A 16873-nucleotide genomic window follows, 5' to 3' on the forward strand; every position below is an offset into this window, starting at 1 on the left:
ACATTTTAAACAGAGTGGAACAATCTCACCCCTAACTCAGCTGTTTTTGGAGTCTCTTCATGGATTGATGGTTTCTACTTTGCATCTTTGATCTTCAGAAAAGCATCTCTTTCTCAAGGTGGGTTTATGTTTGGTTGCTGGACCTAAAATCCCAAACCCCAATGGTTGTTGTCCATAAAGGATCCTTAAAGAAAAATCACTCCTCCTCTCTGGAGAGGAGAATTAAATGACTGATCATGCCTTGTTGGAAGAGAATAGGCCCTCTTTGGATTGGCTTAAGATGACTCTGCACTCAGGATCTTTTGATCTTTAAGAAATGCCGCTACTATACGGCCAAGAATATATGGCCAAGAATCTTTTTATGCATCTTTCTTTCCTTAAGCTACATTCATAATTTGGCCTATTCCCCAGAAGCGTCTTTTTTAAAAAAATGGCACCTTATCATTGGACATCACAAATTGTGGGAGGATGACCCATCTTCAGTGACAGGTGACAAATCCATCATTTAGGTAGGTCAGGTGTTATTGCATTCTTATTACCCATGAAGTAGGTGGCATGCAAGCTTCAGAATTTTTTTCACATGGTTTCAGTTCTTCCTGGAATTCTTATGATACGTTTTAATGGATAATGCCAAATAATAGCATCATTTGAGACCTTTAGTTCTATTTTCTGTTAAAATATTTAAGGGTGGTAAGAAGAATGAACAGTCTTATGTAGTAAATTGGGTGTTATTTTTTTGAAGTTTCTTCATGCTTCTTACTAATACTTTTAATGTGAGGAGAGTTTATCCCATCCTGCCTTCAACCCTGGAAAGGTTTTATATCCCAGTTTGATTCTCATTTCAAACAGCTTTCAGGGCCCATTGTAAAATCAATATCCAACTTCCAAATATTCAGAGTGCTCTGGATATTCTAGGCAACTTCATAAACATTACTGATACAAACAAAAGTTAATGTCTTCTAATATATTTTGTATTCACTATTCTTAGTTTCTGTATAATTCCTATATTGAATAGTATGTGAACATGCTTTAACACTAATAGTCACTTATACTAGTATCTTAATGAAACTCACATGTAAGAATACTTTCTTACAAATAAGACATGTACTAAATGAGTTACGTATTTATGCATGTACTACACTTAGTTCAAAATTTCAGGCCTTGTTACAAGAAAGGAATTTGTATTTGTCACCAACTCTTAAAGAGGACGACCATACGATCACATTCTGTTGATTATTGTATAGAACGGCAATAGACATGTGTTATGTATTTCTAATCCTAAAATCTGGGAACCTTCAAAGGAAAACCCTTATGTAAATGTACTTTCTAGCAAATGTCTCTAATGATTGTCTAGATTTTAGGAATGGCACCAGGTTGTTTGGATGTTTACAAACAAGGAAGTTTTCCCCAAAATAAATCTAAATGTGCATATCGTTTTAGAAATGTTGTTTGTAGCCTCATCATTTTATTGATTAACACAATTTGTGATCCAATAAAATTAGCCTTAGTAATCAGTTATAGGATATTTTGTTTACATTTGTAAAAGGCTTAAATTATAGCACTCAAGTGAGTTCCTATACAACCCTTTAAAAGACAAATTCAAATATAGGTTTTGGAATTAAACAACATATTTAGACCCTTGGTGGGTTTTATCTTATTTCCCAATTTTACCTATGTATTGATTCAGTGTATCTATTTAAACACAGAAGTAGAAATTCAAGCAAAAAAAAAAAAAGTATGGGCTGCGTTTCTGAAAAGATATAAAGAGTATCTTTACTTCCTTCTCTTTGAAGGATTTGGAACATTTTAAGGGCATTGAGGAGACTATTCTCCCTCACATTATATTTCTTTCCTTGGGAAAAGACATTAATTATGCAAACCCTATCATTCAGGAAATAAAATGAGATGAGAGTTCAACTGATGGCAACTCACCACTGCTGAAGTCATTCTCTGCGGTGGGGGAAGACTCTCTCTGTAGGTAGGCAGCAGGATACTATGCAGTTAAAACAGCAATGTAAACAGGAAGGCACAATTTGGGTGAGTAGAGAACTATGTAGGGTATGTGCTTAGAGTACGGACACACCTGAAAGGCATGGGTATGTATCCACTAGCCTAGGTCATGCCTCACTATCTACATTGCAACTTAAAGCTCTGATAGGGAGGCCAGTTGAATACATATTCTACACGACTCCAAAAGAAGAATGCAGTATAGATTTACACTCAGATTATGTCTAACAGCCTTCCATAGTGCTCCTGTGTTCCCCAGCTCTTTCCATCCCATCAGAAGTTCTCCAGACCTTGCAAAAAGTTTTGACTTTTCATAATTCAACAAAAAGCCAAAAACTGAACATTGTTACAATTATATATTACAAGTTGGAGGAAAGCAGATACTTTGTGAAAATTTTTATGTAATTGAAAACTTAGCCCCTATCTAATGTAGCCAAAGGTCCAGTGTGCTTCAACAGCAGCCCAGGAAATGACAAGTTGTGGACCACAAACTGCGACATATTGGGAGAACTTCCTGGTTCCTTCCAGGATGCCCTCTGCTCTCCCAGGAGGAGGTCTCAGCACGGACTGAGCTGGGAGCATGTAGCAGGCATGCAGAGAGGAGGCTGCAGGACTGCAATCCTGTTCTATGTTCTTTAAGGAATAAAGCCTTGTTCCTGGTGGATTGTCTGAGTGGGTCTGGTCTGAGGGGAATGCACACGGGCACACAACAGGGAGCACACAAAGAAGCCTCATGCACAGTTTCCAAAAGTTGTGTAAAAAGTCACAAGACAGGCTTCCCCTATCTTGAACAATCTCATACTGGGCCAGTGAATAAAAAGGGGGGGCTACACTAAGATTAAATAAAGTTCTATTATTATCCTCTATCCTTTTATGTAACATACCATTTAAAAAAATCTGATGCCTATAAATTTAAGGTTTCAGAGTAGCAGCCGTGTTAGTCTGTATTCACAAAAAGAAAAGGAGTACTTGTGGCACCTTAGAGACTAACAAATTTATTAGAGCATAAGCTTTCGTGAGCATCCGATGAAGTGAGCTGTAGCTCACGAAAGCTTATGCTCTAATAAATTTGTTAGTCTTTAAGATGCCACAAGTACTCCTTTTCTTTCTATAAATTTAAAGGATTGCAGCCCTGATTATCAGTGTCAAGACTCACATACATCTCTATTGTTCTCTTCCTTGTCACCAGTGAGACCATCACAGAACCAAGTTCTCAGCCAGTATCTCACTTAATTGGTTAGTCCCTGTTCCTGCAATGTACAATGCATGGACAGATTCTGGTGCCCACTGCACACCATGATTTCAGTGGATCTCTGTGCAGGAGGAGCAGTCTCTTTTTCATGTTGTACCTGGCAAGAGCGGAGTCTTAATGTGGAGCTGGAGGTGAACATGCAGATGATCAGAGAGACCAAGGGGAAGACTCAACGAGAATTACAGTGGCTGGGTATGTTGAGAGACAAGAGCTGAAGTGGTGTCAGCTCAGATCAAAATAAACTATATTGTGGAGTATGCTTACTTACACCTTAGACAGACACTTTAAAAACTGAAGTCTCCGAGCCTCTGTGATCTTCTCTCTACAAATGCACTGGATTTCCCCAGTTTAGCTGTTCCAATTACTCATCCCACCTTGTCTCCTTAGTTCACTTTCACTGGCCACTTTGACAAAACGAGGAGCTTATTTCAGCACTTTATCTTTAACCTCTTGGCCGTAGTACTCCCCAACTCTCCAACCAATCCCATGAACTAAACATGCACTCATCCTTCACAAAATTGGCCAGCTATAGCTGATGTGAAGTCAGATCAGACAACCTAGTTAGAACATCAAGGTCCTTTGCACAGTTTTCTGATTTAAGTTCAGTTTGGTTTATTTACTGCTTGCTGTTGCTTTGCAACCCAACATTCACCACTTTACATTTGTCAGCATTAAGAGTTAATTGACTATATGTCAAGGTATTTACACTAAAATTCCCAATCCTCCTTAGTGTTGCCTACTGTTGTGATTTCAGTCTTCTAATCACTTGCTATTCTTGCATAATTAGCATAAAAGTTAAGTCATGCAACAAATGTGAGTTTGCTTGGCCTACATAGCAATAAAAGACCCACGGCATGACTGCAGCTGCCCCAGATCAGCTGAATTTTGCTTGTGGGGCTAAACATTGCAGTGTAGACATTTGGGATTGGGGTGGAGCCTAGACTCTGAGACCCTTCCCCACTTACAGGATTTCAGAGTCGAGGCTCCAGCCAGAGCCCACACATCTACACTAATTTTTAGCCCCACAACCTGAGCCCCGTGAGCCCGAGTCAACTCTGAGACTTAGTGCCACAGGTTTTTTATTGGAGTGTAGACAAACCTGAGGGACGTCTCAACACTGCCCCACAGTTAAGACTTCAGGGGTGTAAATAGCAAAGTACATGTAAGTGCTGCACTGTAACTTCCCCATGTGGATGCTATGGGTGTGAACTTAAAGGTCCCGAGTTAAAAAAAAAAAAAGTCTGGCTAAATCCTATGCATTTAATATTATAACATGGGTTAGATTTAGGTACATTTGATCATGGAGAACTGGTAGGGAAGTCAAATCTTCTCTTATCTATAAGCAGTAGCAGTAAACCGTGTGCCATGGGGTTGGTACAATTGTACAATCCTTTCTCTGAATGCTGCTGATGAAATGAGATTTTTGGAGATCAGTTTTCTGTGTGTTACATAGAGAGGGTGCATGAACCCTGCAGGCCGTGCATATATCATCATTTGAATTCCAGTGATATCTAGCCATTTTCTTATCAAATTCTCCAAGGTACAGCCATCCAGAACTCTGCATTTTTCCCCTCACAGGAGGTGGGATAGAGACATTTGGCTGTGTATTCCTGGGAGTGTCAGGTTCAAAGTAACACCAAATGCAAAGCAAATCTTGATTTGAAACCTGTGACTTTTCACTCGGCTTCACATCAGTTCCACATGAAACTGCACATTAGGCATCAGTCAGCCGAGGATGAGCTAGGCTGGGGTGAAAAACCGCAATGCTTTTTAAATGATCTTCAGCCAGCAGGTTGCGCACCTGGCTAACTTATGCCATTCTGTGAATTCACGGCTTTTATCCTCATCCTGCCTCTTGTTTAACACAGCCATTTTGTTCTTGCCTTGCCTTAAAATTAAGGTTTAATCTCTTCAGGGAAAACACTGCGGCAGCATCTCACCCGTGCTTCAGCCTCTATACTAGGCTGGAGCAGCACAATGGGACTATAAAGGCCCCAGATGTAACCCTGGTAGAATCCCCCTCTGAGGACCTCCTTGAAAGCCTGAGCAGAGAAGTCATGCTGGGGATGGGGGAAGGATGGTCAGGGGAATGGGTATGCTGGGGTGTGGCCACAGTGCTGTGGATATTCTAGGCAACGTTGCTACACGAAGGCCAAACTAGGGAAAACTCCTGTAACTTAACTTAGACAGCTGTTAAATGCGCTTTATGCCGGGGATGGCTTCAGCCCTTGACGCAGCCCAGAATCAGGAAGGCACAATAGTGGCTTAACACCACATTAGCGTCATCCCCTTCCCTCTCCCCTTTTGAATTGCTAGGTCCCTACTGCAGTTCTTAAAGGCACAGCATAGAATTTCCCCTGGTGTTTTCTCTGCCAGGTCAGCCCTTTGCAAAATGAGGCCCTGATTCTGATGGGGCCTGTGGGAACTATGAATGAATGATTGTACATTTCACCTAGGTCTGAACCAAACCAATGGATCAAACCACCCTCACCTGAGAAAGTTCTGAAATGCAAATTTCACATTTTGACCAGGTTCTTCCATTCTAAATTGAAACGGACACCTTTACTAGGAGCTTGATTGGCTAATCACTTAGACTGGAAGCTCTTGGGGGCAGGGATCATCTTTCTGTTCCACAGTTGTACTCCATCTATCACAGTGCAGTTCTGGTCAGTGATTTGGGTTCCTAGAGTCTGCCATACCACACCCAAGAATAATCATGTCAAAGTAAAAGTCAGATATTGTAAAATATCGCAACTGAAAAATAAAGTGCGAGTTAGAGCTCCGTGAAAATCTTTTGTCAAAACTGGTTTCAAAATGAAGATGCTTAGTATTCAAACACAACGGTTTTCCCATTTGTTTCCCAATGAAAAGTGTTGGTAAAATAAGAATGTCAGGGAGAAAATCCATCAGATATACACACAGTACTATAGCTAAAAACATCATCATGCATCCTATTGCATAAACCCCCCCCCCCCGATCCTGAATGTCAAAACAACTAAAAGGCATTAGGAAGATTTAAAATCATTTTGCTTAAGTGGTTTGCCACTGTAATTTTTTAATTCAATCTCAAAGCCACTTTCTTAGCTTGCTAACTGCAGTGATACATTAATTCCCTAGAGGACTGGCACTTGTTCTAACCCTTTCTAGAATGTTTGAGCTAATCAGTGTATTAAAGAGGACACTTTTTCCTTCTTCCAGAAAGGATTTTTTCCCCCTTGCTGAATTCTTCTCTTTCCTTTTGCTTGGTTCCTAAGAGGTGCAAACAGTTTTGCTTCCCAGATCACCTTATTGCGATTTCATTGCAAAAAGCTTTGTCAAATGAAATTGGTCATTCTAGGTACTTGCAGTACTTCACTCAGTTTGTGCTAAAAATGGTATAATGGTAAAAATACACACAGCTACCACAGGTGTTGCTTTCTTTTCAAAAGTACAATGTGCCATATCTAACAGTCTTAAAAATATTTAAGAGACAAGGTGGATGGGGTAATATCCTTTATAGGATCAACTTCTGTTGGTGACAGACAAGCTTTTGAGCCACACACAGCTCTTCTTCTGGTCTGGGAAAGGTACTTCAAGTGTCACAGCTAAAGGCAAGGTGGAACAGATTGTTTAGCATACAGAGTTAACATGTTCTAAGGTGTATTTAAGGAGAAGTGAGTAGTTAGCACCTCTGCAATCATAGGACAAAAGGAGGGGTAGCAGGTTATATAGACTGTTGTAATGAGCCATAGATACAAGGATTTTATTATGTACATGATTTTTAGTTTTCAGAGTAGCAGCCGTGTTAGTCTGTATTCGCAAAAAGAAAAGGAGTACTTGTGGCACCTTAGAGACTAACAAATTTATTAGAGCATAAGCTTTCGTGAGCTACAGCTCACTTCATCGGATGCATTTGGTGGAAAAAACAGAGGAGAGATTTATATACACACACACAGAGAACATGAAACAATGGGTTTATCATACACACTGTAAGGAGAGTGATCACTTAAGATAAGCCATCACCAACAGCAGGGGGGGGAAGGAGGAAAACCTTTCATGGTGACAAGCAGGTAGGCTAATTCCAGCAGTTAACAAGAATATCAGAGGAACAGTGGGGGGTGGGGTGGGAGGGAGAAATACCATGGGGAAATAGTTTTACTTTGTGTAATGACTCATCCATTCCCAGTCTCTATTCAAGCCTAAGTTAATTGTATCCAGTTTGCAAATTAATTCCAATTCAGCAGTCTCTCGTTGGAGTCTGTTTTTGAAGCTTTTTTGTTGAAGTATAGCCACTCTTAGGTCTGTGATCGAGTGACCAGAGAGATTGAAGTGTTCTCCAACTGGTTTTTGAATGTTATAATTCTTGACGTCTGATTTGTGTCCATTCATTCTTTTACGTAGAGACTGTCCAGTTTGGCCAATGTACATGGCAGAGGGGCATTGCTGGCACATGATGGCATATATCACATTGGTAGATGCGCAGGTGAACGAGCCTCTCTGATAGTGTGGCTGATGTGATTAGGCCCTATGATGGTATCCCCTGAATAGATATGTGGACAGAGTTGGCAACGGGCTTTGTTGCAAGGATAGGTTCCTGGGTTAGTGGTTCTGTTGTGTGGTGTGTGGTTGCTGGTGAGTATTTGCTTCAGATTGGGGGGCTGTCTGTAAGCAAGGACTGGTCTGTCTCCCAAGATCTGAGAGAGCGATGGCTCGTCCTTCAGGATAGGTTGTAGATCCTTGATGATGCGTTGGAGGGGTTTTAGTTGGGGGCTGAAGGTGATGGCTAGTGGCGTTCTGTTGTTTTCTTTGTTGGGCCTGTCCTGTAGTAGGTGACTTCTGGGTACTCTTCTGGCTCTGACTCCCTCCTCAGGCCCTTCGTTACCAGCACTCCCAGCTATCTTCGAGACACCACTGATTTCCTGAGGAAACTACAGTCCATTGGTGATCTTCCTAAAAACACCATCCTAGCCACTATGGATGTAGAAGCCCTCTACACCAACATTCCACACAAAGATGGACTACAAGCCGTCAGGAACAGTATCCCCGATACTGTCACGGCTAACCTGGTGGCAGAACTTTGTGACTTTGTCCTGACCCATAACTATTTCACATTTGGTGACAATGTATACCTTCAAATCAGCGGCACTGCGATGGGTACCCGCCTGGCCCCACAGTATGCCAACATTTTTATGGCTGACTTAGAACAACGCTTCCTCAGCTCTCGTTCCCTAATGCCCCTACTCTACTTGCGCTACATTGATGACATCTTCATCATCTGGACCCATGGAAAAGAAGCTCTTGAGGAATTCCACCATGATTTCAACAATTTCCATCCCACCATCAACCTCAGCCTGGACCAGTCCACACAAGAGATCCACTTCCTGGACACTACGGTGCTAATAAGCGATGGTCACATAAACACCACCCTATATCGGAAACCTACTGACCGCTATTCCTACCTACATGCCTCTAGCTTTCATCCAGATCATACCACTCGATCCATTGTCTACAGCCAAGCGCTACGATATAACCGCATTTGCTCCAACCCCTCAGACAGAGACAAACACCTACAAGATCTCTATCATGCATTCCTACAACTACAGTACCCACCTGCTGAAGTGAAGAAACAGATTGACAGAGCCAGAAGAGTACCCAGAAGTCACCTACTACAGGACAGGCCCAACAAAGAAAACAACAGAACGCCACTAGCCATCACCTTCAGCCCCCAACTAAAACCCCTCCAACGCATCATCAAGGATCTACAACCTATCCTGAAGGACGAGCCATCGCTCTCTCAGATCTTGGGAGACAGACCAGTCCTTGCTTACAGACAGCCCCCCAATCTGAAGCAAATACTCACCAGCAACCACACACCACACAACAGAACCACTAACCCAGGAACCTATCCTTGCAACAAAGCCCGTTGCCAACTCTGTCCACATATCTATTCAGGGGATACCATCATAGGGCCTAATCACATCAGCCACACTATCAGAGGCTCGTTCACCTGCGCATCTACCAATGTGATATATGCCATCATGTGCCAGCAATGCCCCTCTGCCATGTACATTGGCCAAACTGGACAGTCTCTACGTAAAAGAATGAATGGACACAAATCAGACGTCAAGAATTATAACATTCAAAAACCAGTTGGAGAACACTTCAATCTCTCTGGTCACTCGATCACAGACCTAAGAGTGGCTATACTTCAACAAAAAAGCTTCAAAAACAGACTCCAACGAGAGACTGCTGAATTGGAATTAATTTGCAAACTGGATACAATTAACTTAGGCTTGAATAGAGACTGGGAATGGATGAGTCATTACACAAAGTAAAACTATTTCCCCATGGTATTTCTCCCTCCCACCCCACCCCCCACTGTTCCTCTGATATTCTTGTTAACTGCTGGAATTAGCCTACCTGCTTGTCACCATGAAAGGTTTTCCTCCTTCCCCCCCCTGCTGTTGGTGATGGCTTATCTTAAGTGATCACTCTCCTTACAGTGTGTATGATAAACCCATTGTTTCATGTTCTCTGTGTGTGTGTATATAAATCTCTCCTCTGTTTTTTCCACCAAATGCATCCGATGAAGTGAGCTGTAGCTCACGAAAGCTTATGCTCTAATAAATTTGTTAGTCTCTAAGGTGCCACAAGTACTCCTTTTCTTTTTATGATTTTTAGTGTCTAACAAAGTTATGAATTTAAACTTCTAGGCTAACCTTTTGAAGTGGTTGTATAGATTTCCTTTGAGGACGAGGATGACTTTGTGAAGAGTGTTTGCCTACAGGTGATATGGTGTTTTTGTGAGTGGTATTATAGATATTATTTTTGATAACTTTAACAAAATTTTGATATAGTCACTCTAAGGGATAATCTCAGAATTCTAACTCCTGCAAACTGTCTTGGAAAGAAGAAACAGTGAATTGTTTATCTTATAAACCATATGAAAGATTGGTAGCTATAATTAGAGGTCAGACTAGAGGTCACAGTAGTCCCTTCTGGCCTTACAAGCTCTGAATCAGTGGGCCAGACCCTCAGCTGGTGTAAATAATCATGGCACCAACTGAAATCAGTGTGGCTGTGCTGATTTATAACATCTGAAGATCTGAGTTGATGTTTATAACCTTTTATATTATGAGAACAGATTGAAATTGACAGATAAGGACAGCTACTGGCAGAAATGAAATGGGGGAGCCCTTCTTTAATAACCTGAAATAAATATTTAACTGAATCCCACATTAAGAGAGTTAAATCTCTGGTGAAATTGTGCACATTGAATACACAAAACCAGTTGTAATCAAACCCCTGCACCATCCCTCCAGAGATTTAAGACCACAGGGATTTTCTAGACTTGTGCAATGCATATTTTCCTCAACATAATTTCTCCCTTCAGGTTTTCTCCTCTTCAGTTGTATGTTATATTTGCCTCTTTCTTGAATACTCTTTCTTCAGTTGCCAGTGCTGTCATGCCCTTGTGATTCCAAGCTAATTGTACAAAAAGCATCACTGTCTAGCTGGTAAGCCCGAGACACATGAATGCACACAGAACAGGGACAGAGGAACAAAAACAAAAAAAAAAAAAACAAAAAAAAAAAATCAAGACCAGCCTAAGACACAACAGTGGCAAAGGCTCAGAGAGCCGTACGTCATGGCTGCTGTGGATAATGGTTCAAAAAGGTTTCCTTTATATTGAACTCCATAATTATTTTCACATTTTCCATCACAGTACAAAACTTCTACCACCAGATGGAGCAGAGCTGTAGATCATTTTAGTCTAAACATCAGGGATGTACCAAATAATGAGGGAGAGCTCTGAGATACTGAATCTTTCCATGGCTTTGAAAAAGAGCATCTTATGCTACTCCATCTTTGCAGATATCTGCTATGCATAAGGGAAATGTTTTCATGTATAGTTCCACCACACATCAATGCAAGGACACTTTATGGGCTTAAAAAACTCCCACACCCTAAAATAGCATCCTTTGGGGATGGATCCAAAGCACCATCATAAGTAGTTTTGCCTTATCCACCCATGTTCAAGGCACTAGCACTCAGTTGAGGGGAGGAGTTCATCACTCAGATGGGACAACAAACAAGTTGGTTCTGGTGGGAGCCCCCTCACTCAGGATGATTGACAGGAGGGAAGTTTCCCCCTGCTCTGGTCAAAAGAAAATGGGGCTGGCATTGGTAGGTCAAGCCACAATCTTCCTTGGGGCATAAAGTAAGTTATTCCACAGAGTCCACAATTCTTCAGAGAAGGATAAAGAGAAGAATATAGCACTGTGATGTCAGCACATATGCTTTCATTTGAGTCTCACACTCTGTGGGCCATTGTGTATTTGGCACATCTTGTTATACCAATAAAATAAAAATCAGCAGGATCTTATTAAAGGGGAAAAGGCAAAACACCACATTTATTGTGAATATAGAAAGAATCATAGTAAGCAGTTATAGTTATAACATTCCATTCAATCTCATTTATTCACACATTCATTCACACACACACACACACACACGTTCTGCAAGGTTGTTATCTTAGTTACCAGCCGTAGAGTTGCTCATGCCAAGCCACTGGCCAGGTGGCCTGGATATGACAAGGGAGCAGGGCCTTGTCAAATGCACATCTGATGCTCCTGGAAGTTGGTTTGCAGAATCAGACCGCAAAGTTCTCACTTTCTAGAGTCCATTTTTATAGGAATTTCTTCCTATGCCAGTCTATGGGAATTGCTTCATCATGCTGTTGCTGAATCAATCCTGATGGCTCCGTGATGCCAGATGTTCTCTTGTTCTTTGGTTCTCCCATTCTTGAGGCTGTTGGGTGGATCCCAGTCTGCCCTCTGGGGGTCCTCTGGTTATTTCCACTTGACGTCTTCTTCAGCTGATGGACACTGGATTCTTAGGCTGGCACCTCCCTGATCATTCAGTTATTATCCACACCAAACATCCATCCACATACATCCTCTATCTCTATTTTAATCACAATTGCTAAAGCGAGATGAATACAACCAAAGGGCGGGGAGTCTCTGGGTGCCATTTCTATTGTTAGAGAGTATTGCTTTCAGTCTCTCTCTCTGAGTAGTTGTTGTTGTTACAAAGAATTGCTTTGAGAACAGACTGTCTTAGAATGTACTAACACAATTAGCAGCTTGCAAGTTTCACACAGAGGGAGAGAAACAGTACCAAAAACCAAGATACCTCTAAATTCCAGGGTATTACTAATTAAAACTATGGGGAATCAAACTCATTTGTGATTTTAATACAGAACTTCTTTAATATGATCCAACAATCTCAGGACACATTGCAACAGATCTCAAAATGGAAGCACCCTGAGCCTGTGGCTCCCAGACAAAGGATCCTCAGGTAACTAAATAGTGTTAGGCAGCATTGCCAATCTCAGCCTTCCCAAAATCATGAGTCAGGCCCTCAAAGAGCTCAAATGGAGTTGTTTTTATTTGCTTTCTGGCTTCTGAGCCTTTAGCAGGCACTTGGAACACATTTTCAAGCGTCTCTCTGCCACCATGAAGGTTAGAAACTTTTTCATTATTTTAAATGGAAGCATGAAGCCACAGGACTCCAGGCTATGAGAAAACAAGTAAATCATGCAAGTCAGCAACACCAGATTGGGATGGGACATGGGAAGAGTCTTGATGATTAACACAGTCTGGTCTTCTCCACAGCAGATACCAGTTGTTTGGTTTATTGGAACTTGGGAGAGTAGGGGAAAGGATATCTTTTTTCCTGTCAGTCATTAAGGGAGAAGGGGAGTTCTGGCCAATTTTGTCCTGGAAGTGATGGGACAGGTGTTAATGGGGCAGAGAGAGGAATAAAGTTGGGATAAAAACAGAGGACTACATGAATTGGCTTAGCTCCATTGAACTATGCCAATATTCACCAGCTGGGGATTTTGCTCAGAGGCTGAGGAGGGAAAGCAGAGGAGAGACACACTAGGGGCAGGGCTCAGTACCCGTTTGACTTGGTGCTTATTGAAGCGTAGTTGTGCAATCTGGTTCCCTAGGTTTCACTCCCATTCAGTTATGGGCCAGTTCCCTTACACTGCAATCTAGTGACTTAATTCATCTGCTTAAAATGCATGGAGATGACACACAGATATTGTTAAGATTAATGAGTGGCAGTTTAGTACCACATTTGGAAACAAACTGTCTGAAATAATTGCAGCAGGAAACCCATAAATTTTAAGTGGCATGCAACTTTCTTAAGTGATTTTGCTTTTGCACTCTCAACATTATTTTCTCCTGTGTCCACCGAATGATTTCTAGATATTATGTGACTCCAGCAAAATCTGAGAGATGCATAAAGCAAGTCAATAGAGCAAATGCTGATGTTGTTTACTCAGCTGCCATCAAAAGAAATATTAGGCCTCAAATTCAGGAAAGCACTTAAGCATGTGGTGAACATTAAGCATAGGCTTACATGACTTTCTGAACATTATTTGTATCAATAGCACCTAGGAGCCCCAGTCTTGGGCCAGGACCCTGCTGTGTTAGGCACTGCAGATACAAAGAACAAAAATAATGGTTCCACAATCATAGTGTCCTGAACTGCAGTGTAAAGGAGCCAGACTCACCCAGCGGTGCCTCCTGCTGGTCTTGCAGATAATTAGCTCTTTTCCAGCCTGGAGCACCCTCTGCAGGTCAGCGATCCACACAGCTCTAGCCCCTGTGTCCCTCACAGACCCCAGTGCCCCTTTCTCTAGAGTTCTGCCCCCTGGCAGTACCCCCACACTCTGCCTCTGGGTCTCCCCTTCCTGGAGAACCCGCATCCCACTGTCCCTGCCTTGCCTCAGTCTGGGCTACTGCCAGTCATCACCAAGCCCCTGCTCCCTGGGGCAGACTGCAGTGTAAAGGCCACTCATCATAGGCAAGGGGGTTCAGACCTGCTGCCTTCATCTGCCTCCCAGTACCTCTATGGGCCTTGGACCAGGCCCTACAGCCTGGGGAGTTGCCAGCCTGGTGCACCCCTGCTCAGCCTGCTCCTTCCCCAGCACTGCACCACCCTCAGTACCCTGTCTGTCTGTCCCTGCTCTCACCCAGCCTAGAGAGAGACTCCTAGGGCCTCTGACTCACAGTCTTTTTATACAGGCCAGCTGGGGCCTGATTGGGGCATAGCCCAGCTGCAGCTGCTTCCCCATTCAGCCATCACCAGCCACAGTCCTCTCCAGGGTTGCTTTTAACCCCTTCTATTTTAGGAGCAGGGTAGCCACCCTGCTACATGCAGTAAATACAATAGCTATGAGATGAGGAAGAATCCAAATGACCCACTTATTTCTGAAGCCACCCCAAAAATACTCACTTCACGAAGCTGACCTGACTTTAGACACTTTTGAGATAACTCCACACACATTCATGTTAGCTGGGTTAAAAAATAAATAAGTTGTACTCTAAAATAACCACAGATCTGACCCTGTCCTCCTTTCTTCTGCTTAGGAGCACCTTATTTTTGCAAGTTGTCACATTTATTTCAATGTGACTATTCATGGAGTGAGGGAGACCGAATCTAACCCCCTGGTTGAATTAGGTTTTGGAGAGGCATGACTGATATCTTCTGCTGATGATTGTTAAGACCTTTCTGAAAAGCCTGCTCTGAAAAGCTGGTAAATATTGTCTTAGCCATTTTGAATTGTCCATTCTTCCTAAATTCCCCAGTGTGTGTGGTCACTGCTCACCTGCAGCATAATTTGATATAGAAATATATTCAGTCAGGGAATCAGGCCTTCTCAGAGCAGGAGAATTAACAAATAGTTTGCTGAAAACCTGTGATAAGGTTTTTTTCCCCTTTATTCCCATTCCCTTAGACCTCACTGCAGCATTTTATACCACATTCCATTTCACTCAACAGCTTGAGCCTTGGGATGAAATTATTTCCATTGCACATAACTGGGTCCCACATTTATGTACCAAAGCATAAACAGTGTTCACATAAATAGTTTCACAGCTTTATGCAGAATCATACTCCTGAAGCCCCACAGGGCTCAGTTTGGGGATGTTTTTAATTCATTCTGATTTGTTTATTACTGCTGAATAATGTATTTTGCCAGTGCAGTGTTAACTTTCATATATGAGGTGATGGACATGCAGTTTTATAAAATATTTTGATAAATCCTGAATTTACTAAAACTGTTCTATCATTGCTGGAATCAGCCAAAACAGCCACAACTCACTTCAGCTGAATGGATGGAAAGCCCATCATGATAGCTACTCAAACCTAATTGACTTCAGACCTTAAGACACTGGTGCCAATCTGAAGTGACTTCATTGGAGCAAGTAGAATTACCCTGAGTAAAAGCGATGTGAGCTCCCACCCAGGCTCAAGTGCTTAACATTAGTGGGCCCAATTCTCCACTACTTTGCCCCGTGTAGTCATTGACACCTGTGACTTCTTGCTATGGTTCAACAGTCCAAGAGACAGCATGGTCAGACAAAGCAGAGGATAGAGAACAAATAATTAATCCTGGATTTATCACAGTCTCTCTCAGTAGCCTTTGTCAAGTCTCAGAGGCCCACATTTTCAAACATGGGTACCTACCTTAAAAGAGAACTTGTGATTATTAATCAGTTAATTTTTGTAAACATGTTAACTTATATGGAGGAAAATACACGACTGCTTTCAGACCACAGGAACAGCTACTAGTTGCTAAACTTTTCTAAACATTGGCAATGGCAAACGGAGCCTAGCTAGTTTTCCTAGGCTCCACTTATTCATTCAGAGGCAGGGAGGGAGGATGAAACCTAAAAATTTCCACCACACGTTACCCAGCTCTCTGTTATTAGGGTTATTACTTTATGTTATGGTAGCATTTACAATTTTGTAATCAATATCCAAATATTGAAACCATAGGCCCTCCCTCAAAGAGTTCATGATTTAAATTGAAAAGCAACAAATAAAGTGTGCAGAAAGAGAATTAGACAGACACTGATTCACATTTGTTGTCCTGAAGATGTCAGCTAGTTACAATTTAGTTAGTTTTTCCTGCATGCATCGTGGTAGAAGCAGGTTTTGAGAAGAAATTTGAAAAAAAAAAAATGTTCAGGAAAAGGGGGTGCATTTCCCCATATAGAAGGAGCACAAAATAAACCACAGCATGAACAAAGAAAAATCAAGATTGGTGAATCAGAGAAAATGGAAGTGGGTTATAACAAGAGACTCGGGTGGAAAAACAGAAGCTCTTTCAGAAATTAAACTTACCAGGAAATAGACTCTAGGTAGTTTGTATCTTCCACAGACTAAGGTATAACCTATCTGGTCTTACTCACTAATGGAGTAGGGGAAGGGAGCCCTCCCTATTATTATCCTTTAGTAAAGCATTCTGGGAGTGAGAGGAGTCTGGGACCCAATAAAACAGGCTTTTACATCTCACTGGGTATAAGGAGAGGTAGTATTAGAGTAGGGTGAATTACTGGAGGAATGCTATGGAAAGTAGTACTGGGTCACAGTATGTCAGCAGAGTGAGGAGAGGCAGTCCTTAGGAAAGAATGTAATGACTTTGGGACACAACATTTATTTATGTAAAGGGGTTGTCTAGGTAAAGGAGCTGTGGGTTCCTCAGAATAGAGAAGACTTTAGGTAAACTTGGGACTGATAGAATAGATCTTAAAGACAGTACATAGGTATTTAATT

At 41.8% G+C, this 16873-nt stretch overlaps 1 long non-coding RNA gene across 1 annotated transcript in view; it reads right to left on the bottom strand.

The window, feature by feature from the left end:
• Positions 1-16558, bottom strand: part of LOC119854930 — a 37791-nt gene extending 21233 nt beyond the window's left edge. Inside the window, exon 1 of the long non-coding RNA XR_005292687.2 lies at positions 16442-16558. This is a non-coding gene — a long non-coding RNA (uncharacterized LOC119854930). The remainder of the gene's footprint in view (positions 1-16441) is intronic.
• Between the last annotated feature and the right edge of the window lie 315 nt (positions 16559-16873).

This window comes from Dermochelys coriacea, chromosome 4, assembly GCF_009764565.3.
Source record: "Dermochelys coriacea isolate rDerCor1 chromosome 4, rDerCor1.pri.v4, whole genome shotgun sequence".
Classification (NCBI taxonomy): Eukaryota; Metazoa; Chordata; order Testudines; family Dermochelyidae; genus Dermochelys; species Dermochelys coriacea.